The 27108-nt window shown below is 47.0% G+C and overlaps 1 protein-coding gene and 1 pseudogene across 3 annotated transcripts in view; both read right to left on the bottom strand.

The window, feature by feature from the left end:
• Positions 1 to 199, bottom strand: part of LOC147026866 (uncharacterized) — a 1967-nt pseudogene extending 1768 nt beyond the window's left edge.
• Positions 1 to 27108, bottom strand: part of SPOCK3 (SPARC (osteonectin), cwcv and kazal like domains proteoglycan 3) — a 570187-nt gene that overhangs the window by 501634 nt on the left and 41445 nt on the right. The gene's annotated exons all lie outside the window — the stretch shown is intronic.

Genomic DNA, 27108 nt, shown 5'->3' with positions numbered 1-27108 from the left:
TGTTGACAGCATCGTTATCTCTCTTCATTTGGGCTCTTTTAACGTCGGTGTGGACAGGTACCCTGCATTTGACCATGCTTCTTTCTAGCTCTTGGTGAATGAACGAGAAGTGGTTCAGAGTCTGAACCCAAGACGTATGAGAAGACTCTTTCCAAAAGTGGCCTCTGTTTAAACCACCGGAGGATTTTGCCTCACGCATGAGTGTGGTTTCAAAAATGTATGCTGGTTTCAGCACAATTTGAACAATCTGAATCAATTGAGCCAAATTACCGCAAAACACAGTCTGAGATATCGAAAAATTTATCATATCAATATTTTACGGCCAGGGATTCATTTTTACTCAAATCTAATGGTTGTAATCAATTCAGCACCCCAAAAAACCCCATAGTTGGACATCCCACAAGTCAATATTGGCAAAAGTTAATTTTTCCGATTTTTTTCGCGCAGGCCCTCTGAGCACCCGAACTTTGATTGGCTCCCCAGAATTTTCCACAAGGATTTGGGTTTGCACTAATTGATAGGTGTTAGTGGACACCAAGATGAATACGTTAGTGAAGAAATTTTTGGTAAGCAATTTTTTCACAGATGGTCAATACAATTTGCTAAAATTCCCTAACTCGTGGATGGAACGTTGGTGGAAGCAGCGAGGAACGGCTGCAAGTCCCTGCCTTGGCAAGTCAGAGTGCTTGTAGACAGCGGGTGGGTAGTGGATAGTGTTGAAGAATGGAATGGTTGTTGGTTGTTCGTTGGAGGGTTCGTTGAATGTAAAGATTTAATAACCTAACGATAAAGAAATCGCAACGCACGGCTTTGATTCTCCCATGAGACAAAAGCAAAGGGATCTGACTACACACATACTTTAGGACATAACTGACTTTTGGGACATCTGTATGTTGAATGCAAATGGATTCTAGATCCATAACAATTTATATATATATATATATATATATATATATATATATATATATATATATATATATATATACATATATATATATATATATATATATATATATATATATATATATATATATATATATATATATATATATATATATATATATATATATACCATAGACTCCCATAGAGAAGGACTGGAACCTCACGATCTCAGGGTTTGTAACTTGAATCTGGAGAATTAACTAGAGTCCGGGGCTAAAATGACTTCTAGAAGGGCTAGATACACGATCTCGGGATCCATATAGGGGTTTTTGAGGACGGCGGGACTTCAATAGTGTCATTTTCAACACCACCTGAGGTCATCTTCAAGGTCAAAAGGTCATATTTCAAGGTCAAATAACTGAATTTTGGTATTTTTTGCCCGTTTTTGTCTCTAACTCATAGAGGAAAACTTTTGTAAAGCCTATGACAAAACATGACATTTTGCACCTACTGCACCCACTTGCTGATTTCTATCATCGTTAACTAATGTATGTTTTGTTTGTTTCTCTTTCAGAAACCGTCCAGCTAGTGATCTCACACGATCTTTGTGTTGTTTCCTGCTTTGGTGACAATATGCCACGTCGTTGCAGCTGCTTTGGTTGTAGAGGAAACTATGATGGGACGCCTTATGTAAAGGTCATATCCTTCCCAAAAGATCCTGAGGAGAGGGAGAGATGGATATTGGCAATGCAAAATGAGAAAGAAAGCTTGAGGTGCTTAAAGGAGATATATATTTGTGAGACATTTCAATTGTGATAGGGTGTCAGTTTGGGGTGGCAAACGAGCCAAAGAATCCCCATCAATATTTCCTGGAGTACCGAAATCAGCTTTGAAGCAGGTGACCTCAGCCCCACGCCCAACATCATCTTCTACATCAGAATCAAGAGCTAAGAAGATGCAGGCAGCTGATGAGGCTGCAGACAATATCCAAGATTTTGACCACTTCTGTGCTAAAATCAGCTCCTATTTTCCTGGCATTAACGTAATAAAAGACCAGGAAAACCTTTACCTATCAAGAACTGATGCTACTGGACAAACTGTCAAGCAGTTCTTTCATTTCCAACAAGTTCACTCACCTTTTGGATTTCTATTCTTGAATAGAGTTGAGAAAGATGGCATTGAGGTGCCCAAACGACTTTTTCCTTTGCAGAAGAACAGCCTGCTCTCCAAATGGTCCCAGATTAGATCCATAACTGACCAGGTAAACATCTATGAATGCGCAAGCAAGGAAATTCGTCAGCTTGTAATAAGCCAGCTCTGTTGGATGACTGAGGCACACGAGCTTCCTCATTTCACCTTCCTTCTGTCGCAGCTGCATCTTCTGGCAGAGAAAGACTTTGACTGCATTCTTCCTGCTATATTTGCAGATGAAGCCTTGGAAAAGTTTTTTTGGCCAAGCCAGGCAAAGAAGCGGTGAAAACTTCTACATTGACTTAGTTGACATTATGGCTGCAGCTAAAATTGTAAATTTGCAAACACTCATTAAGCATGACATTATGCCCGAATCCATTTCTCGTGTGATTGATTGCGACAAGAACTGTACAACTTCCATAAATCCAGCTTAGCAAAGTGAACTCATTGACGAGATTACTCCTCAAGACACTCAGGATCTCTTGGGGTCTGACGATGCCCTTAAGCATAAAGTAGTTTATTTGGCCGGACATGTTGTTCATAAATATGGCGATAGCACCAGTATGGAGGAGATCATTGATGATGAAGAGCGTAACGAGGTGTCACCTGAGTTTCTAGATAATTTGAATAGAGGTGGATTGAGTGTGTCGACTATGACAACCGTCTTTTTTGTACATAATGCCTATAATTTGTATGACAAGACTAAAATGCGTTGCCGATTTCATTATGCTGAGCTGTTATCCTCTGAAGATGCACCTTTCGCTAGTAGTAATGCTGCACGTACTACTTCAGCTAACATTCTAATGAAAGCTCATGTCCTCAATGTAAGTGACAAAGAAAAAGCTTTGGGATGCCTCAGGAGGCAAGAAAAGCTCTCCAACTAGTGATAGACATAGACATATTTGTAATAGGCATAGTGTTGTGACATGCATATAATGTTTATGTAATACAATATATGACAATAAATATCAAAGTTTGACAGCTCTACACAATTGCATCTTATTACAATCAGCAACCTCTCACCATTTAAGAGTTAGACACAAAAACGGGAAAAAATTACCAAAATTCAGTAATTTGACCTTGAAATATGACATTTTGACCTTGAAGATGACCTCAGGTGGTGTTGAAAATGACACTATTGAACTCTCCGTCCTCAAAAATCCCTTTATGGATCCCGAGATCGTGTCTCTAGCCCTTCTAGAAGTCATTTTAGCCCCGGACTCAAGTTAATCCTTCAGACTCAAGTTACAAACCCCGAGCACGGGAGGTTCCAGTCCTTCTCTATAGAAGTCTATGATACATACATACATACATACATACATACATACATACATACATACATACATACATACATACATACATACATACATACATACATATATGTACCAGGCGTAGTGGCGTGCGGCTGTAATCCGGAGACTCGGAGGCTTGGGTTGGAGGATCGCTTGATGACGGGAGCTCTGCACTGGGCCGTGCTATGAGAGGGTGTAGGGCAGCCCAGAATCATGGCGGAACCCAATCCTTATCCCTGTGACATAAGAGGCGACCAGGGTTGCGTCAGGAAGGGCATCCGGCGTAAAACCTGTGCCAAATCAGAATGCGGATCATAACGGATGATCCGCTGTGGCGACCCCTGACGGGAGCAGCCGAAAGACGAACAACAACATGTACATATTTATGTACACACACATATAGTATATACATATATATATGCATATATATATATATATACATATATGCATATATATATATATACATATATACATATATATATACAGATATACATATATATATATATACAGATATACATATATATATATATATATACAGATATACAGATATACATATATATATATATATATATATATATATATATATATATATATATATATATTGTTGCGGATTCGCGCCCGCCGGCGTGCGACGGCCACGTAACTCGAATCGCGGCACGTCGCCCACCGGACGGACAATCCAGTCGTGACCCTCTCGGACTAACGCCGGGAACCAGTCACGGGTGGACCTTTCGGTCTCACCGCGATCGAGCCAATCGGCCCCCGCGTGGGATAGGGTTGCTCGCCAAATTCGACCTACCTAAGTACCCACACGGAGGGTAGACCGGGCGATCGCACCTCGCCGCAGGTCGACTTCGGACACGGGCCACTTAAGCGACCCGTTCCGTACTATCGGGATAACCGAGCGGTGTTATCGTCGGCCTCGACGGTTCGATTAATTATCGGGCGTATTCAGCCCACTACCAACCCTTTACGCGAAGCAAGATGAGGATTCAATGAGAGAAATGACGAAGCGAAGCGGGAAAGCAGTTCAACATAAAGCACATTTATTCGCGATGAACGGAAAGCACACATATACAATTCCACCAAAAGCACATAGAAAAGAAGAGAAACACAATGCAATTTTACACAAAAAGCAATGTAAAAGCGAAGACACAATGCAGAGCTAATACCGACTACCGAGCACACGGCAACACTTATACAATTCTACTTCACAGACGGCGCCGACAACACATACCCAAAACCAAGAAAAAGAACACCCTCAAGGATGAGGCGGGCCTGAGGCCGAGACCTGGTCGGGCCTACCCGTCTGGTGATGAGACGCGGAGCGGCGATGGTGCCTCAACTCCGCGGGCCTCGCGGACAGTGTCTGGTAGGGGGTGGGAAAAGGGGCCCCCTTGGTCGCACTATCTCAGCGCGGGGGGAAACAGGAGGGGGTTGCTGATGCTCGGGGAAAGGAGGATTTTTACTCTGTCTCGAGTCCCGCGACGAGCGTCTCCACCTCGACCAGGTCGCGCCGTCGGCCTCCCTGGTGTGCAGCTCCCGGCACCGACGCGAGCACCCCCTCGTCTGCCCTCGCCGCCGCCGCCTCTCCACAGCTCCGTCCTCTTCGCTCCGACTCCAACTCCAACTCCGAACTCTTCCTCCTGCGAACTCCTTCCAACGCACACACAACCCCAACGCACACGACGACGACGACGACCAACAACGACCAACGACGACCAACCCTTTTCTGACGAACACAGCCGCTTATATAAGCCCCGTGGCTTCGCCTTTGACCCCCTGCCTTCGACCTTTCACCTCGCTCCCCATTGGCCCGAGAAAAAGTGGGCGTGAATGCATTTTGATCCATGAATTTGCATATAGCGACCGCCCTCCAACGCCCTGGAGGCGGGGCCAAATCGCCCCTCGCTCACCGATTGGACGGAACAAAAGTGGGCGTGTGTCGTTTTTGATCCGTTTTTGGAGCGGAAAATCCGTGGTTTTGTACACGCTGTTCGGCGCGCGCCCAACACCGGTACCCACAAGCGGCGCAAGAACGTTGGCGATGCGACGGTTGCGAGGTGTGACGGGAAAGGTCGTGGCTGTTGTGGTGAAGCGGCGTTGTGGTGGGTGGTTGATGTTGTGATGACTGGTGAGACGCGGTTGGCGGTGGTAACAATGGCGGTTGGTCCAAAATAAAGATAGTAAAAGAAAAACGGCTATCCTGAAGAGTCGCAGCACGCATGAATGACATTTATTCCCTCTAAACAACGGGTTTGGGCCTAACTACACATATACTTACCGAGATACCTCACCTAAGGGACCTGAATGGTGGTTTGCGAATTTGGTAACCACAACACTACCCCCTCCCCTTTTTACAGACTCGTCCCGAGTCGTCAAATTTTCGTGTGCCATCATGTGTAGTTTTCCCCTAGTACATTTTACCTACGGATCCCTGAGTGCGACATTCATGGTATTCGTGTCCCCAAAATAAATAACCTGAGGGCTGCGTAACTACCTAAACAAACTCACTCACACGGACGACTTAAATAAAATTGCCGGCGCTAAGACAGACATGCCGGGGGCGCACTCATATGTACAGTACATCTTAACCTTAACTTACAAATTTTACACTAAACCATGGCCCAGGATCAATGAGCTCTGCAAAAAGAAAGCAGTTAACAGGGAGCCAGGCTGCTCGCATGCAGTCTCTGGCTCAAAACAATGCAGGTGACAGGGAACGTGGCTGGCTGCTCACACGCAGTCCAAGGCCTTCCCTTTTTGAACTGAACGCAGTGAACCACAACGGTGCATGGGCTGCACAAATGCAGTCTCCGTGCCAGCTCAAGTGGCACATGCAATGAGCACAACGAATGGATGGATGAACACAAACACGGTGCACGGGCCGCCACTGCAGGCCCGTGTTGTAGCTGCCAACAGGGCAGTTCTTGCAGCTTGCAAACTGTTGCCTTGATCCTGGCGCACATGGCAATGAACAGGGGGGGGGGGCAAAGCAAAAATTGAACGGGGCTGGTGAACGTGGGCAGTGGGCATGGCATGGCAAAGGTGCAGGCAACACAGCCCGCAGAAGAAGGCCGCTGCAGGCAAACACAGCCGGCAGATGAACTGGCCGGCACAGGCCTTGAAGAAAACGGCCAGCTGGCAGATGAAGTGGGCCGGCACAGGCCTTGAAGCAAAACACGGCCAGCCGATGAAGTTGGCCAGCCTTTGCCGTTCAGTGGAGGTTGGTGGAGGGAGTGCGGTGGTGCTGGCCACTTGGAAGGCGGGCTCGGACCTACCTACCTGTCTCCCTCCCACCTATCGCCTTTGCCTGTCACTGTACATACCCACCCCCTTAATTTGTCAAACCCCAATTTAGCCCCAACTTATTTATTTTTATTATTATTTTTTTTTTCTTTTACTTCCCCACTATAAATCGTCCCCTAACCCCCTTTACTGTCCTTGTTCGGCTAACCTATCCTGTAACCTAGCCTACTCCCAACCCCTACGTTCCCTTCCCGGAGGGGAATAAGGGAGAGCTAACGTCCTGTGCCGAGGCCCAACGAAGCCTCAGAATGGCCTCCCCAGAGTTCGGCGATCTATAACCAAAGTGGGTCCAGCGGCCCACAACGACAGCGAGGGGATGGATGGTGCGGAGGGGTACATCTCCGAATCTACCCTAACCATTTAACTGTTAAACTACCCCGGGGCTTTCAACAAGCGCCTCTCGCTTAAACTATTGGTTCTAACAACCCAGATTCCCGTCGCCTGTGTTGGTGTCCTCACAATTTCGGGCCTCGCCCCCCAATTTTCTCTCCGTGCCCTCACACGGTCTCCTGGCTGGGACACGTGGCTTCCTTTGGCAGGCACGACCCTCTGCCGAATCTCCCGCTATGGCACCCCCGGGCACTACACTGCCTCCGAGCCTACCAGCTCCCTAACACCGGGGAGTGCCCCCCATGGCACCTCCCCTGAAACGCACACGTGGCAGGCTGGCTTCCCGGGCCCCTTTCCGAGGGTCACCCTTGCCCACAACACTGCCCAAGCAGCTAATGGCGCCCCGGGCCCCCGCACCAAGCAGGCGCACCCGTGCCCACTACGCTATCCCGGCCCCCCATGGGCCCTTGGCCTACCGCGGCCGACTAGCCTGGTGCCCGGGGTACCCACTCAGCGATACTCACCTTTCGCAGCCACGCTCCCAAGCCCGTCAACAGGGCTCCTGCACCCCTCCAAATGGGTCTCGAGCCTACATTCCCACCAACAGCAAAACGACCTCTATTTTGTAAATTTGACTAACCCCCTAAACTCACTTTATACTGACCCCGGGGTCCCTTGGGCGGGAGTCACTCCTCCCCCCAATCACTCATCGCACCATGCATTCCCCATTCACTCCACACACACACAGACCCGCTGGCCTCACTCACTCATCATGTACTCACCTCTCAACTCTTCAACACACACACCGCTGAACTCTGCCATCCTTCTATCTGCATCCCCTAACTAACTCGTGCTCCCACGTCGTCCCTTAAACTATAGCACGTTCCATTTAACCTACGTAGCTAAACTACGTCCCCTCTACACATTCACTGTCTGTCACTGTCCTCAAATAAATCATTTTATTTCCCAACCTAAAGCTCACTAAATCCCTCTACCTAATCCATTCCACGGACTCCATGAGGACTTACCCCTGCCCCATGAAGTCGGTCTAACTAAGCTAACCCTTCCCCCTAACTAGTTTCCATCCTGTGCCCAGGAGAAGGGGGTCTTCCACCCCTTGCCCAGGAATACCGAAAGTGAGGCTTGCTTTTCTTTTTTTTTTTTCTTTACATGCGCAGCACCAGCGCGGCAACTCGCGCACTTTGCACCTGCCCGTGACGTCATGCAGCTGCACGTGTTCCTCGTCCCTCCTTGGACGGTACCATCCGGCAGAGATACCCCTCCTGCCGGATTCCAACCCCGCGTGCAGCCATGACGTCACCGTGCGCATAAAAAAAAACAAGCCCCACGTCTCGAGGGGTTCCCCACGCGAACACATGTGCTTTGCCCGTTGGAGCTCAACACACACGATCGCGTGGAGAACCCGTCCGGTCCAAATCCATTATCCTGCCTAAACTTTGTCCGTCCGCGGGATCGGCAAATCCACCGCGTGCGTTTCCGGACCGGGACTTCACTCTCGCAAGCGAGCACGTGGTGGTCTCGTGCGTTGTACAGCACGGACCTCGTGCTCACTGCTGGGTGAACCCGGCACGGTCCCCGAAACAACTACAGCCGCTACTCGGCTTTCTTTCTTCTCATGTCTCCGTCCTCGTCGCCATTCAACACACGCACACCTGCGTGTCACGACGCTCACACTCCACACCATTACATTCACACCGGGAGACGCCGCTGCGTGCTCCCGCATGCCAACCGACATCTCCCTCACATACCGCTCTCTCACACACACAGTCTCCCTTGCACTCGGCCGTTCACTCACGCGTGCCTCACTACTCACACAAACCATACTACTCACACACGCGGGGGCACTCACCCGCGGTGCCTCATCCACACAGGCCGTTTCATCCACACACACGGCCTCACTCACACACGGTGCCTCATCCACACACGGCGTGCTGGGAAGCACGTACTCCGGCACCATCGCCACCACACCACTCACACACGGGGTCGCTTCCACACACGGGGACGCACTCACGCCTTGCACCACACACACAGGGACAACCACACTGGGGATTCGTGTCCCCACAAGGGTCTCCGGGGCCTCTATACCCCCCAAGCTCTCCGTGCACCTGTCCACAGCACTCCTCCCCTCGACCTCGCTAAGCACGACCGAACCCACCTGGTCGTGACTCGCCTCAAGGGGGAATACTCCCTCCCCTCGTTCCTGGAGGAGGCCATCCAGGTGCTCGCACTGGGTCTCTACACACTCCGCGAGCTCACCCCCATCATCCTCCACTACCTCCGTGTGTGTGTGCGTCACTTACCCCGTCTTCATCGTGCAGTCTCTCCTCTATTTTTTCTGTCTCCCGTGTCTCTATGCATTTATAAGTTTCTGTTGTCGTCACCTCGTGTCTCGTCTCACACGTTTTAGTCTCCCCATTTAATTTTTCCCCTTTGGTCACCGTCGATTCTTCTGTCACGACCCTCGCCCAACACGCCCCCCGAATTATTTTTTTACCCGCCTCCACCGCGGGCCTGTCAGCCGTTGCACCCCCTTCCAGCTCGTTTGCTCCCACACGTGGAGTCGCCATTCCCAGCTCCCTGGTCACGGCCTTCATGCCCGCCTGCAGGCATCGGCCCATGTTCTGCGTCTCACCCCGTAGCTCTTTCATTTCTTCCTTCATGTTTGCTTCCATTCCGCTTATTTGCTTGTTCATTTCGTTTTTCATTCCATTTGTGTTTGTATCCATCTTTTCGTTCATTTGTTGTGTATTCGCATCCATCTTTTCGTTCATGTTTGCATTTATCTTCGCTGTCATTTCCGCCAGCATGGCGAATAGCTGGGCCATGTCGGGTGCGCTCAGCTGAGCCGTTTCGGCAAGGGTTGGGGAAGGGTTTTGGTGGAGAGGGGGGGGGGAGGTGTCATACACCGCGGCCGCTGCCGCACCCATTTCGGGCTCTGGGTTCAGTTGGGCGAGTTCGTTTTCCTGTACTATCAACATTTCCTGCACGGGCATTCCATCCTGGGCCATGGATCCCACACATTCTACATCCGTTTCTAATACCCCCGGCTCCCGCTCGCCTTGAGACGCCATCTTGCTTCTCGTGAAGGGTTAATTTCGCTCGCTCGTAATTTGGAGGGAATCGGGGGTCGCTTCTCTCACCCCTGGACCGATTCCCGTGAATTTAGCCGGAGACAGGAGAGCCCGTTTTCCTGTTCTCCGATACCAGTGCCGCGAGGAGGGCGATGAGTTTATATCGCACGACCTGACACCAGTGTTGCGGATTCGCGCCCGCCGGCGTGCGACGGCCACGTAACTCGAATCGCGGCACGTCGCCCACCGGACGGACAATCCAGTCGTGACCCTCTCGGACTAACGCCGGGAACCAGTCACAGGTGGACCTTTCGGTCTCACCGCGATCGAGCCAATCGGCCCCCGCGTGGGATAGGGTTGCTCGCCAAATTCGACCTACCTAAGTACCCACACGGAGGGTAGACCGGGCGATCGCACCTCGCCGCAGGTCGACTTCGGACACGGGCCACTTAAGCGACCCGTTCCGTACTATCGGGATAACCGAGCGGTGTTATCGTCGGCCTCGACGGTTCGATTAATTATCGGGCGTATTCAGCCCACTACCAACCCTTTACGCGAAGCAAGATGAGGATTCAATGAGAGAAATGACGAAGCAAAGCGGGAAAGCAGTTCAACATAAAGCACATTTATTCGCGATGAACGGAAAGCACACATATACAATTCCACCAAAAGCACATAGAAAAGAAGAGAAACACAATGCAATTTTACACAAAAAGCAATGTAAAAGCGAAGACACAATGCAGAGCTAATACCGACTACCGAGCACACGGCAACACTTATACAATTCTACTTCACAGACGGCGCCGACAACACATACCCAAAACCAAGAAAAAGAACACCCTCAAGGATGAGGCGGGCCTGAGGCCGAGACCGGGTCGGGCCTACCCGTCTGGTGATGAGACGCGGAGCGGCGATGGTGCCTCAACTCCGCGGGCCTCGCGGACAGTGTCTGGTAGGGGGTGGGAAAAGGGGCCCCCTTGGTCGCACTATCTCAGCGCGGGGGGAAACAGGAGGGGGTTGCTGATGCTCGGGGAAAGGAGGATTTTTACTCTGTCTCGAGTCCCGCGACGAGCGTCTCCACCTCGACCAGGTCGCGCCGTCGGCCTCCCTGGTGTGCAGCTCCCGGCACCGACGCGAGCACCCCCTCGTCTGCCCTCGCCGCCGCCGCCTCTCCACAGCTCCGTCCTCTTCGCTCCGACTCCAACTCCGAACTCTTCCTCCTGCGAACTCCTTCCAACGCACACACAACCCCAACGCACACGACGACGACGATGACCAACAACCAACAACGACCAACCCTTTTCTGACGAACGCAGCCGCTTATATAAGCCCCGTGGCTTCGCCTTTGACCCCCTGACTTCGACCTTTCACCTCGCTCCCCATTGGCCCGAGAAAAAGTGGGCGTGAATGCATTTTGATCCATGAATTTGCATATAGCGACCGCCCTCCAACGCCCTGGAGGCGGGGCCAAATCGCCCCTCGCTCACCGATTGGATGGAACAAAAGTGGGCGTGTGTCGTTTTTGATCCGTTTTTGGAGCGGAAAATCCGTGGTTTTGTACACGCTGTTCGGCGCGAGCCCAACACCGGTACCCACAAGCGGCGCAAGAACGGTGGCGATGCGACGGTTGCGAGGTGTGACGGGAAAGGTCGTGGCTGTTGTGGTGAAGCGGCGTTGTGGTGGGTGGTTGATGTTGTGACGACTGGTGAGACGCGGTTGGCGGTGGTAACAATGGCGGTTGGTCCAAAATAAAGATAGTAAAAGAAAAACGGCTATCCTGAAGAGTCGCAGCACGCATGAATGACATTTATTCCCTCTAGACAACGGGTTTGGGCCTAACTACACATATACTTACCGAGATACCTCACCTAAGGGACCTGAATGGTGGTTTGCGAATTTGGTAACCACAACAATATATATATATATAGATATATATATATATATATATATATATATATATATATATATATATATATATACATATATATATATATATATATATATACATATATATATACATATATATATATACATATACATATATACATATATACATATACATATATACATATATATGTATATGTATATATGTATATATATATATATATATATATATATATATATATATATATATATATACACATACAGACAGCTCTGGAAAAAAATAAGAGACCACTCCAAAAACAATTTAAATCAGCATCTCTACATGTATGGCAGCCATTCCATTCCAGTGTCTGTTGAATTCCAACACAGGCACACCTCATTCGACTGAGTGAGGTTCTGATCAGGTGATCACATGAACCAAATCTTATTTAACAAGGAAAAGTATTGTGGTGACCACTGCTGTGGTCATCACTATCCTCTTGCAATAGGACCAGCGGGATGGCAAAAACAGTGCTAGTGGTACCTCAAAAGTAATTGGAATTTAAAAAAAAACGATTGACCATGCCAAAAAGAGTTGAATATAAAAGTCTGGAGTGAGGAAAAGAAGGGTTCAATTCTGGCTTTACTAGCAGAGGGATACAGTGAGCATCACGTTGCTTCCATCCTTAAAATTTAAAAGATGGTGGTTCATAAGAACAAGGTCAAGCAGCAGACATTGGGGACAACAAAGCTACAGACTGGCAGAGGGCGAAAACGACTTTCCACTGACCGGGATGTCTGCCGACTCATTCGAATGTCACAACAACCGTAGTATGACATCAAGTGACCAACAAAAAGAATGGCAAACGGCAGCTGGGGTGAAGTGCACGGCGAGGACGGTTCGAAACAGGCTCCTAGGGGCAGGGCTGAAGTCGTGCAAAGCTAGAAAAAAGCCTTCCTCAATGAGAAGCAAAGAAGAGCCAGGCTGAGGTTTGCTAAAGACCACAATGATTGGACCGTAGAGGACTGGGGTAAGGTCATCTTCTCTGATGAGTCCATTTTTCAGCTTCGCCCAACACCTGGTCATATAAAGGTTAGACGGAGACCGGGAGAGGCCTACGAGCCACAGTGTCTCGCACCCACTGTGAAATTTGGTGGAGGATCGGTCATGATCTGGGGGTGCTTCAGCACGGGTGGAATCGGGCAGATTTGTCTTTGTGAAGGACTCATGAATCAAGCCACGTGCAAGGTTGTCCTGGAAGAACACTTGCTTCCTTCTGCTCTGACAATGTTCGCCAACTCTGAGGATTGGTTTTTCCAGCAGGACAATGCTACATGCCACACAGCCAGGTCTATCAAGGTGTGGATGGAGGACCATCAGATCAAGACCCTGTCATGGCCAGCCCAATCTCCAGACCTGAACCCCATTGAAAACCTCTGAAATGTGGTCAAGAGGAAGATGGATGGTTACAAGCCATCAAACAAAGCCAAGCTGCTTGAATTTTTGCGCCAGGAGTGGCATAAAGTCACCCCAACAGCAATGTGAAAGACTGGTGGAGAGCATGCCAAGACGCATGAAAGTTGTGATTGAAAATCAGGGTTATTCCACAAAATATTGATTTCTGAACTCTTCCTCAGTAAAAACATTTGTATTGTGTTGTTTAAAAATGAATATGAACTTGTTTTGTTTGCATTATTTGAGGTCTGAAAACACTGAATCTTTGTTGTTATTTTAACCAGTTGTCATTTTCTGCAAATAAATGCTCGAAATGACTATTTTTATTCGGAAATTGGGAGAAATGTCGTCAGTAGTTTATCGAATAAAACAAAAATGTTGATTTTACTCAGACACGTACCTATAAATAGTAAAACCAGAAAAACTGATAATTTTGCAGTGGTCTCTAAATTTTTTTCCAGAGCTGTATACACACACACACACACACACACACACACACACACACACACACACACACACACACACACATATATATATATATATATATATATATATATATATATATATATATATATATATATATATGTATATATATATATATATATATATATATATACATACATACATACATATATATATATATATATATATATATATATATATATATATATACATACATACATACATACATACATATATACATATATAAAAACACACACGTCACATATATCCTGGTGTTGGCGCAGTGGTTAGGGCAGCGGCTTGGGATCCAAAAGGTCCTGAGTTGGTCCTTCAGACTCAAGTTACAAACCCCGAGCACGGGAGGTTCCAGTCCTTCTCTATAGAAGTCTATGATACATACATACATACATACATACATACATACATACATACATACATACATATATATATATATATATATATATATATATATATATATATATATGTACCAGGCGTAGTGGCGTGCGGCTGTAATGCGGCTGTAGTCCAAAAGGTCCTGAGTTCAAGCCCCGTTGGGCCACTGAATTAATACACCAGGGGGTTGACTCAGCCTGTCATCCTTCCGAGGTCGGCGAAATGAGTACCAGTATACTGGGCTGGTGTATACCCCGGTTAAAATAGGTGTACCATATCTCTGTGTCGTAAGAGGCGACCAGGGTTGCGTCAGGAAGGGCATCTGGCGTAAAACATGTGCCAAATCACTATGCGGATCATACGGATGATCCGCTGTGGCGACCCCGAATGGGAGCAGCCGAAAGAAGAAGAAGAAGATATATGTATATATATATATATATATATATATATATATATATATATATATATATATATATATATATATATATATATATATATATATATATATATATATATATATAACAATATTTATATATATATATGTATATATATATATATATTTATATATACATATACATATACATATACATATATATCTATATATCCATCCATCCATCCATAGGACCATACTCTGTGCAGAGCGTTGGTGCTGCTGAAGCAGTTTCCTTGGCTATTGGGCACAATCCTGAAGGGGTCCCTACTCCAACACAGGATACCAGCAAGCTGGCACTCATTTTGCCAACCTCAGAAGGATGACAGGCAGAGTCAACCCCACCTGGTATTAATTCAACAGCTGAGGGGGATTTGAACTCACAATCCTCAGATCCCAAGCCTACCACTCTAACCATTAAGCCAACACAAGGCATGTATGTGAATATATATATATATATATATATATATATATATATATATATTATATTATATTATATTATATTATATTATATTATATTATATAATATAATATATATATATATATTGCTACGGTTGTGGAAATTCACAGAACACCATTCAGATTCCCCAGAGATCAGTTATGTCGATAAGTGTGTGTCCAGATTAGATTTCCCCACCGATGTCTAACGGGATTTATTCGTGCACCGGGCTGTGCATCTTTGAGTTCGCCGTTATTCTTTTCCTTTGTTTATTTTAAACAACATCTCCTCACCACCTTCTCCACAACCGCCAACATCTCCTCAGCTTCACCTCCACAAGCGCCACCATATTTCCGCCAGCAACGGCGTCCACGAACAAGCGGCATCTCCGCCGACAAACATGATGGCTTCCTCGTTGGAGCGAAAGCCGGTGATTCCTGCCACGTCCGCTTTGACGGCAAGTTCGGATCAGAATGACAAAAGGGGCGGAGCCAGCCGGGGGTGAAGGGTTGGAGGTAAAAGACCAAACACCACCCCCGAACCTGATAACAGGCCGGGCTGAAACGCCGAGAAACCAGTTGAGTACGGAGCTCTGGAGTTCGCAGTTGAGTCGGCAGTCTGGAGTCTGCAGTTCGGAGTTTGGAGCCTGGAGTCCAGTTGAGCCTGCAGTGCCGTGCAGAGTTGTGGGTCAGTGGAGGCGGCAGCGAAGTCGCCAGCCGGAGAGAGGTCGCCAGCCGGAGAGAGGTCGCCAGCCGGAGAGAAGTCGCCAGCCAGCGACATAACGGTCCGAAGTGATCGGGCCCCGGGACGGTCCGAGCGACGCTGAGGAGTGAGCGGGCTCTTAAAAGAGCATCAACTCCAAAAGAGCAAGGCCTGTTCACTTCTCTGAGGCGTCGTCGGCCAAGCCTGATCGACCAGGCCGCACGGCAAGGCCTGGACCAACCGAGCCACCGTTACACCAGCTGCCATGTTGACGACGAGACATCGAGGGTCGCCCAGCGAGTCACCACGAGGGTGGCAGGTAACCTGCAAGGTCTCGCGGAGCTCCTTCGGTCTTCACAGCTCCGAGGAACATTAAAGGCCTACGGGCCCTGTTCTCCCCTTTTCTTTCCTGGGGTTTTTGCATGGAAATCTGTGGCGCCTTGTCCGATAAGTAGAGAACTGTTATAAGTGCATGTACATTATAAATAGACAATGGCTGTAGGTCTTTTTGCTCGTGTCTTGTCCCTTACCCCCATTCATTGCATACGTGCCTGCATTGGAAATAAATATCCGCATTGTTTGAATATTCACCTGCTCGTTGCGTCCCTTCCTCCATTGAACTGCCATAATTGCATTCAGAATAAATAGCGGGTTTTTAACACCGATAAGCTAACCGGCTCCAACGGGGTTTGGCGAAAATAAACCGCTCGGCAATCGAATGGAGCGAGCTGCTTAAGCTGCTCGTTTCCGAGCAGGTCCCGTTGATGTACAACCTCTCTGTATTCTGTCCGTATGAATAATTAGGTAAATCGACAATTCGGCGATCGACCCTGTAGCGCGGGCAGAGCATTGACAAGGTTGTGGTGTGGTTAAAAACACACCCGTAGCTGGATTTCGGCGTTGATCCGAAAGCTGCGACTGGATTGCCACGTTCGGTGGGCGTGCGGCCGCAATTAGCTAAAAGCGGTCGCCCGCACGCCGGGGTGGCGAGAATCCACAACAATACGTATATATATATATATATATATATATATATATATATATATATATATATATATATATATATATATATATATATACATATATATATATATACATATATATATATATATATATACATATATATATATATATATATATATATATATATATATATATATATATATATATACATATATATATATATACATATATACATATATACATATATATATATATATATATATATATATATATATATATATATATATACATATATATATACATATATATATATATACATATATACATACATATATATACATATATATATATATATACATATATACATACATATATATACATATATACATACATATATACATACATATATATACATATATACATACATATATATACATATATATATATATATATATACATATATATATACATATATATATATATATACATATATATATATATATATATATATATATATATATATATATATATATATATATATATATATATATATACACACATATATATACACATCTGGAAACCATAAGCATTGAACAGATGTCCCAAAAGTCAGTTATGTCGTTAAGTATGTGTGCAGTCAGATCCCTTTCCTTTTGTGTCGTGGGAGAATCAAAGGCGTGCGTTGCGATTTCTTTTTAGTTAGGTTACTAAATCTTTACATCCAACGAACCCTCCAACAAGCCATCGAACAACCATCCCATCTGCATGACCCCTCGGCCCATCATGATCCACCACCAACCAGCTGCCTTCTCGCACCCTCACGTGCTAAGGCAAGATCTCGCGGTTCCGGTTTCTCGGCTCCCACAAACGTTATAACTCATTCACGACAACCTTTGCAACATTGATACTGTTACTCGTCAATTATGAACCCACGTGGAAGAGTTGCTGGGGTTTCCTGGCAGGGGCCGTGGCAGCGTTGATACTGTTACTCGTCAAGTATGAACCCGCGTGGAAGAGTGGCTGGGGTTTCCCGGCAGGGGCCAAGGCTCCGCCCCGGAAAGGTATGCCGTGGGACCCTGTCCAATCAAAGGCGGACAGCGAGGTGTGTTCACAAAGGCCCCTCCCTGCTGAGGGAGGTCCATAAATTCCCTCTGAGGCAGGGGACTTTTTGGGGTCGTGGAGAGTTTTTGGTTGGTCTTCTTGGAGAGTTTTGGAGGGTTTTTGCTGTCACAAAAGGGGTTTTTGCTGTTATGAAGCTCGTCGAGGCGGTGAACATGTCTCTTCTGGCCCTCTTCAAGGAAGGAAAGAGCGACCCCGACCCCCCCCCCTCCGTGGACCCCGCAACTCACCACCCGAGCTCCGCCACAAATCTCGACTCCCACATGTGCGACTGGGGATCAAAGCAGTGACCATTATTGGGTGCCGCAGCACGGAGTATCCCCTTTCTCTGACGGCCAGGTACCCAACCGAACTCTGACCCCAGCTTGTCTCTCTCCTCGGCTGCGAGGGTCCAATGAAGAACTCTGGGTTTATTTTGAGTTGTGTGTGTGTCTGCGTGTTGGCCCATCTTTAAGTAGAACTGCATTAGTGTTTTTGTATCATTGTAAATACTTCTTGCATATTCACAGTGCGTCTTGCTTTGTGTCTTAATTTACTGTAAATAAAACTTGTTAGAAATGTTCCCAGTTCGTTTCCATCCCTTCTTGAATTGGTCCAGCATGGTTCGGATCTGAGTTTAGGCGGGGTTTTATCTCCGCTACTCTGTTAATTCCAGCCGGCACGGCTTTGGCAGTTTCCACACGGCTGCATGGTTGTTGGCACTCTACCACAGTCGGTAGAGTGACCCGGTTCGAGCAAGAAATGCCGAGGGCATGGTTTCCCCGGTAGTCAAAATCGTATCGTTAATTAGGTAAATTGGTTATAGACAAATAGACCCTCCACTACGCGGTTGAAATATTGGCGACCACGGTCGGTTCAGCGACCCGCCGTGTCACGGAATTATCCGGAGCGTGGTTGTCGGGACGAGCGCAAGAAGAACAAGGATAATTGCGTTTGGTCCGCTCGATCGCTGAACGCATATTTCGACACTGCTCTGGTCTGCTGGAGCACGGGTCGCATCTCGACGCTGCTCTGGTCTGCTGGAGTGCGGGTCGCATCTCGCTGGCGCTGGGCTGGTTGCATCTCTCTGGCGCTGGGCTGGACGCATCTCGCTGGCGCTGCTCTGATCGCATTGCAACGCTGGCGCTGATCTCGCCTCATCTCGCTGGCGCTTCTTCTGCTCTCGTTTCGTCGCTGATGCTAGGCTGGTCTGGTCTGATCTCAACAAGAGCGCTGGTCTGGCCTCATCCTGGTTTGCTCGTCTCGGCCAAACCGCACGAAGCGGGAATGTCCATTTTTCTTTCTGTGCGTGCGTGTGTGTGTCCGTGGGGCCCCGTCTTTAAGTAGAAACTGAATAAGTGCTTTTGCTTGTACATTGAATTTCATTTCTTATCATCGGATAACTCTGCTCCTCGCGTGCTCCACCCCCCCCCCTCCCACCCCACCATTATAAATAAATCCTCTGTTGAGTGTTTCAGCTTCTTTCTGTGTTTCTTTCATTGGCTGAGCATGGTGCGTGTTGGGAAATTTGGGAAGCGGCAAATTGTACATTTGGACTGATGGGACCTCGGTAACCATCCGTTCGGGTTACGCTTGGGTTGAGCACTCATACGGCTCGTCCCGTACGAGTGCCGTTGAGGGTGTGAATCTTCGTTAGCTCGCCACGTGGGCCTCCAGGTATTTTGAAGTTTGGCAGATAACTCTGTCCCACGTGGTTGATTTATTGTCGATTCACGGTCTTTTAAGGGACCCGTACCTTTCAGAAAACATTCCATGTGTTCGGTAGAGTCGATCCTACTGCTCCACCTTGTGGTCGTGCTCGCAACCGACGCCCCAGCTCAACAATATATACATATATACATATACATATATATATATACACATACATATATATTGTTGCGGAAATGGCCCTTTGTGTGTTATTAAATATAGGGTTAGCCCAGATCCCCCATTAAATGCATGTTTAGCCAGGTTGTTCGGTAATTGGACATTACATGTGTGTCGGGAGATGTAGCAGGCTGTTCATTGTTCGTGCAGTGGTGGTGTACCGAGAGGTTCTTCTTCTTCCTTCCCTCTCCGGACAACAGTCCCCACCCAGCGCTCTGAGAGTGGCAGTTGGCTTCGAGGAGAGCGAGCGCCGGAAAGGCAGGGGTGGATCTGCCTGAGCGTCGGGTCGGGCGATCGACAGTAGGAGGAACTGCATGAGGGTTTATGCGATCGGCTCTCGTAAAAAGGCCGCCCCAAAGGGCAGGAGGAACTGGATGAGGTCAATCTGCCTTCTGCTGGAGAGAAACGACGAGTGGGAGTCGCGATCGGCTGTGTAAGGGACGGCTGTGTCTGTCTGCGATCTGCTTCGTGAAAGAGGCAGGAGGAACTGCATGATGGGAGTCGGCAATCGACTTTTATGAGGAGGTCCTCGATAGGTTGATCCAGAGTCCAGTGAAGGAGCTTCTGACTGTCTTTGCTCCCGGCATGGCTCGACACATTTGTCGATCCGCCTGCGGAGCCCAACACCCCGATTTGGCCTGATCTGGTGGGCAGGCCAGGCCTGGATTCGTATGCTGGACCTTGTGAAAAGCCAGCTGAAGCACACCGTAGACCTTCCGCTCTTGTGCCGTTGACCTTGCAGGGGCTGGGCGTGCTGAGGCTGCGTGCGTGGGCGGTGCGACAAAAGGACGACCCCGCCAATTTTGCCACGCGGCGTGTTTGAGCTTGGGCACTCAAATCCGTTGACATCGGCTTGTCACGAGCCACATTTGTGCCTTTGACACTTTTCCTCTCGTCGATGAGGAATCACCAAGTACTGTGTGTCTCTGCATGTTATCTGCATTCTGCATGTTGTGTAAGGTTTATCTCGCTAGGGTTCCCTTCAAAACCCGTAATCCGTAGCTCCCTGGTTAAGGGCGGGTTATAGATTGATTAAAACATTGTTGTGAATGTTTTGCTTGCGTTGTGTTCCCGATGTGTCCCCAATAAATCTGGCTGATTCGTATGAAAGCTGCCACTTGAATTTATTTGTGCCACGCCGAGGAACAATTCGCTCAATTTGAATATAAAACCCAAACGGGCTACGGACTGGCAGACTCCGCTCGGTCTCTGACAAATCCAGTCGGTAGCCGGGGTCTATTTCCCCAGCTGGCAAGGCACAGGTGTGTTTTGGTATCGTGATCTGAGGCGCGTAACCCGAGACCTGTGCCGAGCCAGCCGGCATTGTAACCCCGAAGACGGCGGTCCTGTTAAGTGACGCCAAATCTTCAACATTTGGCTGTCAAGAGTAGGGTGCAAATCCCGCCACCGCCGAATCCATAACACTGGTAGTCAGGAGTGGGATATTTGGACCTGTGGTGCATTTCACATGCCGAACATTGGTTACGAGAGGTGCGAGAAAAAAAAAAAAAAACGTCGCTCGCAAATTCCAAATTTGCTTTGATTTTATTTTGAGCGGATTGGGTTAAAACTTCGAAATTATAAAGAAAAATGTCGTCGCAAAATGGCGGCGTGGCTCCACCTCAGCACAACACGAAGCGGGAGAGGGTTACTATGGATAGCGTAACGAACCGTACAGCCCGAAGAAAACGTTCTCCTCCACTGGTTCAGACCACGTAGTTACAGCATGCGTCATGGCAAACGAAGCAGGACGCCAACGCGTACATTGACGAGATTCATGCATGATTGGCGGATACCTTGGAACAGGTGGAGTGTGATGGGAATTACATTGAGGAGTTACAAATTAAATTGGACGAGGCATTTCGGCACGCAGAAGAGGTTCGGGAAAATTATGTGCACGGGGAGTCACAACAATTGGCCGATGGCCGATGCGCAGGAACGAATTCGGTGGCTGGAAAATGACTTAGCCAACACAGGCGAGGAACTACGTGGAGAAATGATGAAAGTAGAGTGGCTTACCCTTAGGTTGGAACAAGAGAAGAGCATACTGAACAAAAGAATAGAGGAGGAGCAAATTAGTAACTCCCGGGATAGAAAGAGCTTGGAGGAAGAATGGAAAACAAAGCCAGAAAAAGAAAAACGGGAACACGATTTGGAATTGAGACAACTGAAGGAAGAGGTAAGATCAGGTAATCGGATAAGAGAAAGCCGAGAACGGAAGATAGAAAGAGGAGAGAAATATCTGGAGCAAAGGAAGGAAGAATTGTTGGAAAAGTCAGAATAGTTTTGGAAATTGAAGTGCAGGGGAAATGAACTGGCATGTCAACTATAAATTAGCGAGGGATACGGTAAGAGAATGGACGAATGGAGGAAGGAAGCATGCGAAAGAGGTGCCAAGATGAGAAAGGAATTGTGGGATAAAGCCTCTGAGTTACAGAAACACCAAAACAAAGAGAGCAGGCCCGTAGCCAGGGCTAAGTATTAAGGGGGGCAAATGAACTGGATGGGGGGGGCACAATTGTTATATTTAATATTTTTGAGAAGCCGGTATACTATTGTATTCATGCAGCATTGACACATCTATACTGAGGTTGCCGTCGCATACTTACCAAATTGATCTCAGCTAGATTTAATATGTTCCGATGTTTTTGGCCTAAAATTATTATTCGAATGCAGGAGAGCCGCAACAAACTGGCACATTCACAATGCAGATATTCAATGATTAGACAATTGGCACCAATTCGGGTGTACTAAAACAAGGTGTTGTCAAGAATTGGCATTAGAAAATTAATACACCAGAGATACATTGACTAAACGGGGGAGGTTGGCACCAGAATCAGTGCACTTTGAAATAAGATACAGTAGGCTATGACCTGCGATCATCACGTTGAACTACCAACAGCAAATACAACCAGCCTGAAGATAGCACAAAGTCCGCATTTAAAGCAGTCAATTACACAGAGGTAAGGTTATGCAGAAAGCACTAGATATGGGATATGCAAAGCACCAAACACAACATTTAACTTCAACATCAGAAGTACAAAGCAGCCGACCATGGCGGGTGCTGACCACAACCACACTGCAACCACAACCACACTGCAACCACAACCACACTGCAACCACAACCACACACGCATCACCAGCAGTCACACACACAATCTGAACTTCTCGTATAGTTTTTATACCACTGTACTCGCTGTCAGAAGAGCTGCAGGCGACGTGTCTCGGTGTGGAATCTTCTGAGGACCTTCTCCTTCCATTCATTCAGGCATTTACGTGTGAGGTCTCTCTCGAAGGCCAGCTGTACCAGTTGTGCCTTGCGTGCATGGCGCATGGACCGTCGATGGTCAGTGAAGACATTCCTCAATGTTGAGAATGAGTTTTCACACATGGCAGTGGACGCACCAAATGTTAGTCCAAGTCTCATAGCAGTCACTACACTTGGCATGGCTTCCAGCGTTTTGTGGTATGTTGAGAGGAGTTTTTGTGTTGTCCATCTCTCATTTGGCTGCTTTTCTGTCTGTGAGCGAATAAACTGTTTGCAACCAGACACTGTTTCACTGATGGTTGACTTTGTTAATGTCATGATGTGCTGGAGCAAGTGGGGATCCAAAAACGTGACATTTTCGGGATTCAAGGCAGCGAGTGAACGGACGAGTTGTGTGTGTTGCGCTCACTGAAGCGCTGAGCGATCTCGCCAAGCACAGTGTCAATTGCGCTGTAAAAAAAACCCTCTGCAGTTCCGTCTTGTCATTGTTTTGTCCTGTGGTCTCCAAAACTACAAACTGTTCCAAGTTCTTATGCATTGTGCATCTCCGTTTTGGTGGTGCAGGTGTTGAAGTGTGAGCATCATTGGCCTTGTTCCACAGATCAGTGAACTCATCCTCAGAGCGGAGTTTCTTCACGCACTCTGTAGCACTCGCCAGCAGTTCCAACTCCGTTAGCAAATCCATGTCCTCTGCCTGCAAGAGTCTGTTAGGGCCATCTAACATCATCAGCAGTTTTTGTACAAAGATAGCAATGAACAGGAAGGCAGGCCCAGAGACTTCGCACAAAAGCCCAATAGCCTCCATCCTCATCTCTGCACCGTAGGCGCGCTCTGCATCAATCTCCGACAGTAAGGATGTGATATCCTTAAAAGATCCTATGATCACAGACACGGTGGCTAAATGTCCCGTCCACCTTTGATCAAGAAGTCGTTTTAACCGCTCACCTTTATACTGTGCAGCAACAGTGAGCTTTCTGAAGAATTTGTACAGGCTACAACAAACCTCAAGGAAATCAGTGACAGCTTTCTCTGCTGCCAGTGCGTGGATAACTACCAGATGGAGTTGATGATTTTAGCAGTGCACATAGGGGATTTCTCTTTCCAATATCTCTTGCAACAACTGTTGCACCCCACCTTGCTTCCCAGCCATTACCGAAGCCCCGTCATACACCTGACTGAATATTTTTGACGTGTCACGTCCTGTTTTTGTCAGCTCTGCAATTATTAGGTCTGTCAATGTTTTTGCATCTCCAGCGTCGGCTGTAGCTATTGTGAGTAGACACTCTGTTGCTTCATTTGATGCCGATACAAAGCGAATGATGATTGATATGTTCTCACATTCAGTGGGGTCCCTCGTCCCAACCACCTTGATGGTAAACCACGATGTGCCTACTTCTTCCACGATGGCATCCGTCACAACATTACTCAATGTGCAGATCAGTTCATTCTGCATTTCCAGACTAGTATAGCTTGCGTTTCGTGGGATATGCTTTATTATTTCGGCTAGCTCGGTGTCTTTTTTGAGTGTGTAGTTTAAAAACGAGAGGAAGAGCCCACTGTGCCCGTCTGTCATATCTTCAAAATTATCAAGGCTCCCTCTTAAAGGTATCTGATTTTCGGCGAGAAATCCCACAACATCTATAAGAGCAGACACATAGTACTGGTTTCTATTTATCTGGTCAGCATTGAGGAGTGTGGAAATCTCCTTACCACAATCGATGCGCCTCTCATTCTCCTTCCACCTCAAAACACAAGTTAAATGTTCCTTTGAAGTTGCGTGTTTGTGAAACCCCCTGCTTTTCTCAACGGCATGTCTCCAATTCCGGTAGCCTCGCACTGTGAAAGTAGAGTCCACCTGGCCATGTGCGGTGTTAAACTTCCTACATGGATAGCAGAATGCTGCATCTGTCTGCACACTGTATTCCAGCCATTCATTAGTCTAGTACCACGAGGACACAAACAAGCGACTCTTGTTCTGCAACAGATGGCCAGGGTACCGCTGTAGAACAACTCGATTCGGTCTCTCACTTCCAAGATCATTGGGAAGCGGCTTGACAGTCACACCCAATCCACAGGCCGCCGCCGAGCGTGGAAACTCGGCTGCCTGTGCTGGGGCTCCAGCCGCAGGGCTGACGTTGCTGGCTTGGCCAGGTTGGCCAGTTTCTGTCGGTATTTCATCGACATGATCGTCTCCTCGTCCTCCTCCCACAACATGTTTTTCATCATCTTCTTCATTTTCGTCGCTTGCATTTTTTCCTTTTCTGAGCCATTTTCGTATTTCCATCATCCACGTCTTTTTCTCCTGCTGCGAGCTCGTGCTCTGTGATTCTTCCCTAGTGACTCGTGTCACTAATCTCGCGACTCGCGACATTTGACGGTTGACGGTTTTATTTATTAAATGATGCATCCATCAAAAACAGGTTTTACCTGCATAACTTCAAATGTAAGCACGATTGCAAACACATATATTTTTAATTTTTATTATAAAATTACTTTTGTAAGATGGAGGGTTTACGGGTTGTGAAGGTCACGTGGTGCACGTGCACTTCATCTTTAATAATGTAAATTTATGTCTTTTCCTGAATCAGATTATGACTATATTAATTCTATACCTAACTTACAACCAATGAGGTAACCTGCTCAATAGGGCCTCCATATCGAATACGCTGATTGGCTCTTCCTTAAAACTAATTGATCCACGATATATATATATATATATATATATATATATATATATATATATATATATATATATATATATATATATATATATATATATATATATATATATATATATATATATACATATATATATCCACCCACAACATCGACATTCGACACGAGGTCTTGGCTGCTGGCATTGGTGCTTGCGTTATTATCTTTTATCTTGAGGTCTTGGACTGTATTGTCTTGCCAATTGCTTTTGGAGATGCGCTGGGAAGCGCACACTTATCTCTTGACTGTTATTCAAAGAAGGATATTATTAAAGAACAGTTTGTCCAACAAGGCCTTATTATTCATCATGTTGAACATCTGGAATAAGGGTTTTAGTTCACACAGGTGAACTCTTAAACAGCAAGTTCACAGTGGGCGCTCGTCCTTAAACACTCAGTTGTTCACAGGATGCAACAGGGCATAAATGGGTGGCGTACAAGTGGGGGGGGCACCAGATGCGCCATGGGGGGCACTGCACCCAAATGCCCCCCCCCCCTAGCGACGGGCCTGAAAGAGAGGGAATTACAAAACGAGCTGAGGATGTTAAGAGAGGAAAGAAAGAGAATGAAGAATGAAATGTTAAGGAACCACACTGTGCAGATCGAACAGATAGAAGCCAAAGCAAGATTAAAGAATGAGATGGAAGGAAGAGTAGTGAAAGAACAAGGAATGAAGCAGGAAAGGGAAATCAATCAATTGGGGGAAATGATGAGATTGGAGAAGGAAGAACAAGAGAGACTGTGGGATAGGAAACAAAAATAACATGAATTTGAAATTGACAAACTAAAGGAGAAAGCAAGGTTGGAGTATGTGGAGATAGTGAAAGAACAAGGAATGAAGCAGGAAAGGGAGATCAACCAATTGAGAGAGACGATGAGATTGGAGAATGAAGAACAAGAGAAACAGACAGTGGGATAGGAAACAAAAAGAACATGAATTTGAAATTGACCAACTCAAGGAGAAAGCAAGGGTGGAGTATGTGGAGATGGTGAAAGTACAAGGAATGAAGCAGGAAAGGGAGATCAACCAATTGAGAGAGATGACGAGATTGGAGAATGAGGAACAAGAGAGACAGTGGGAGAGGAAACAAAAAGAATATGGGTTTGAAATTGACCAACCAAAGGAGAGAGCAAGGTTGGAGTACGCAGAGATGAAAGGCTCCGGAAAGATAACGAACAACTTGGAAGTCTCAGAGAGGAAGAATGACTCAAATGGAAAGGAAAATGGAGCCAGGAAGTAGAACAGCGAAATAATGTGGGATGTGTGACATCACCACAGGGAGGAATGTTAGTGGTGCGGGACTTGATTGACATGACTCGTCGGATGACACCACAAT

The sequence above is a fragment of the Eptatretus burgeri genome, chromosome 5 (genome assembly GCF_056783735.1).
Source record: "Eptatretus burgeri isolate ZD-2024b chromosome 5, Ebu_testis_v1, whole genome shotgun sequence".
NCBI lineage: Eukaryota > Metazoa > Chordata > Myxini > Myxiniformes > Myxinidae > Eptatretus > Eptatretus burgeri.
This window is presented reverse-complemented; position numbering and strand designations above follow the sequence as displayed.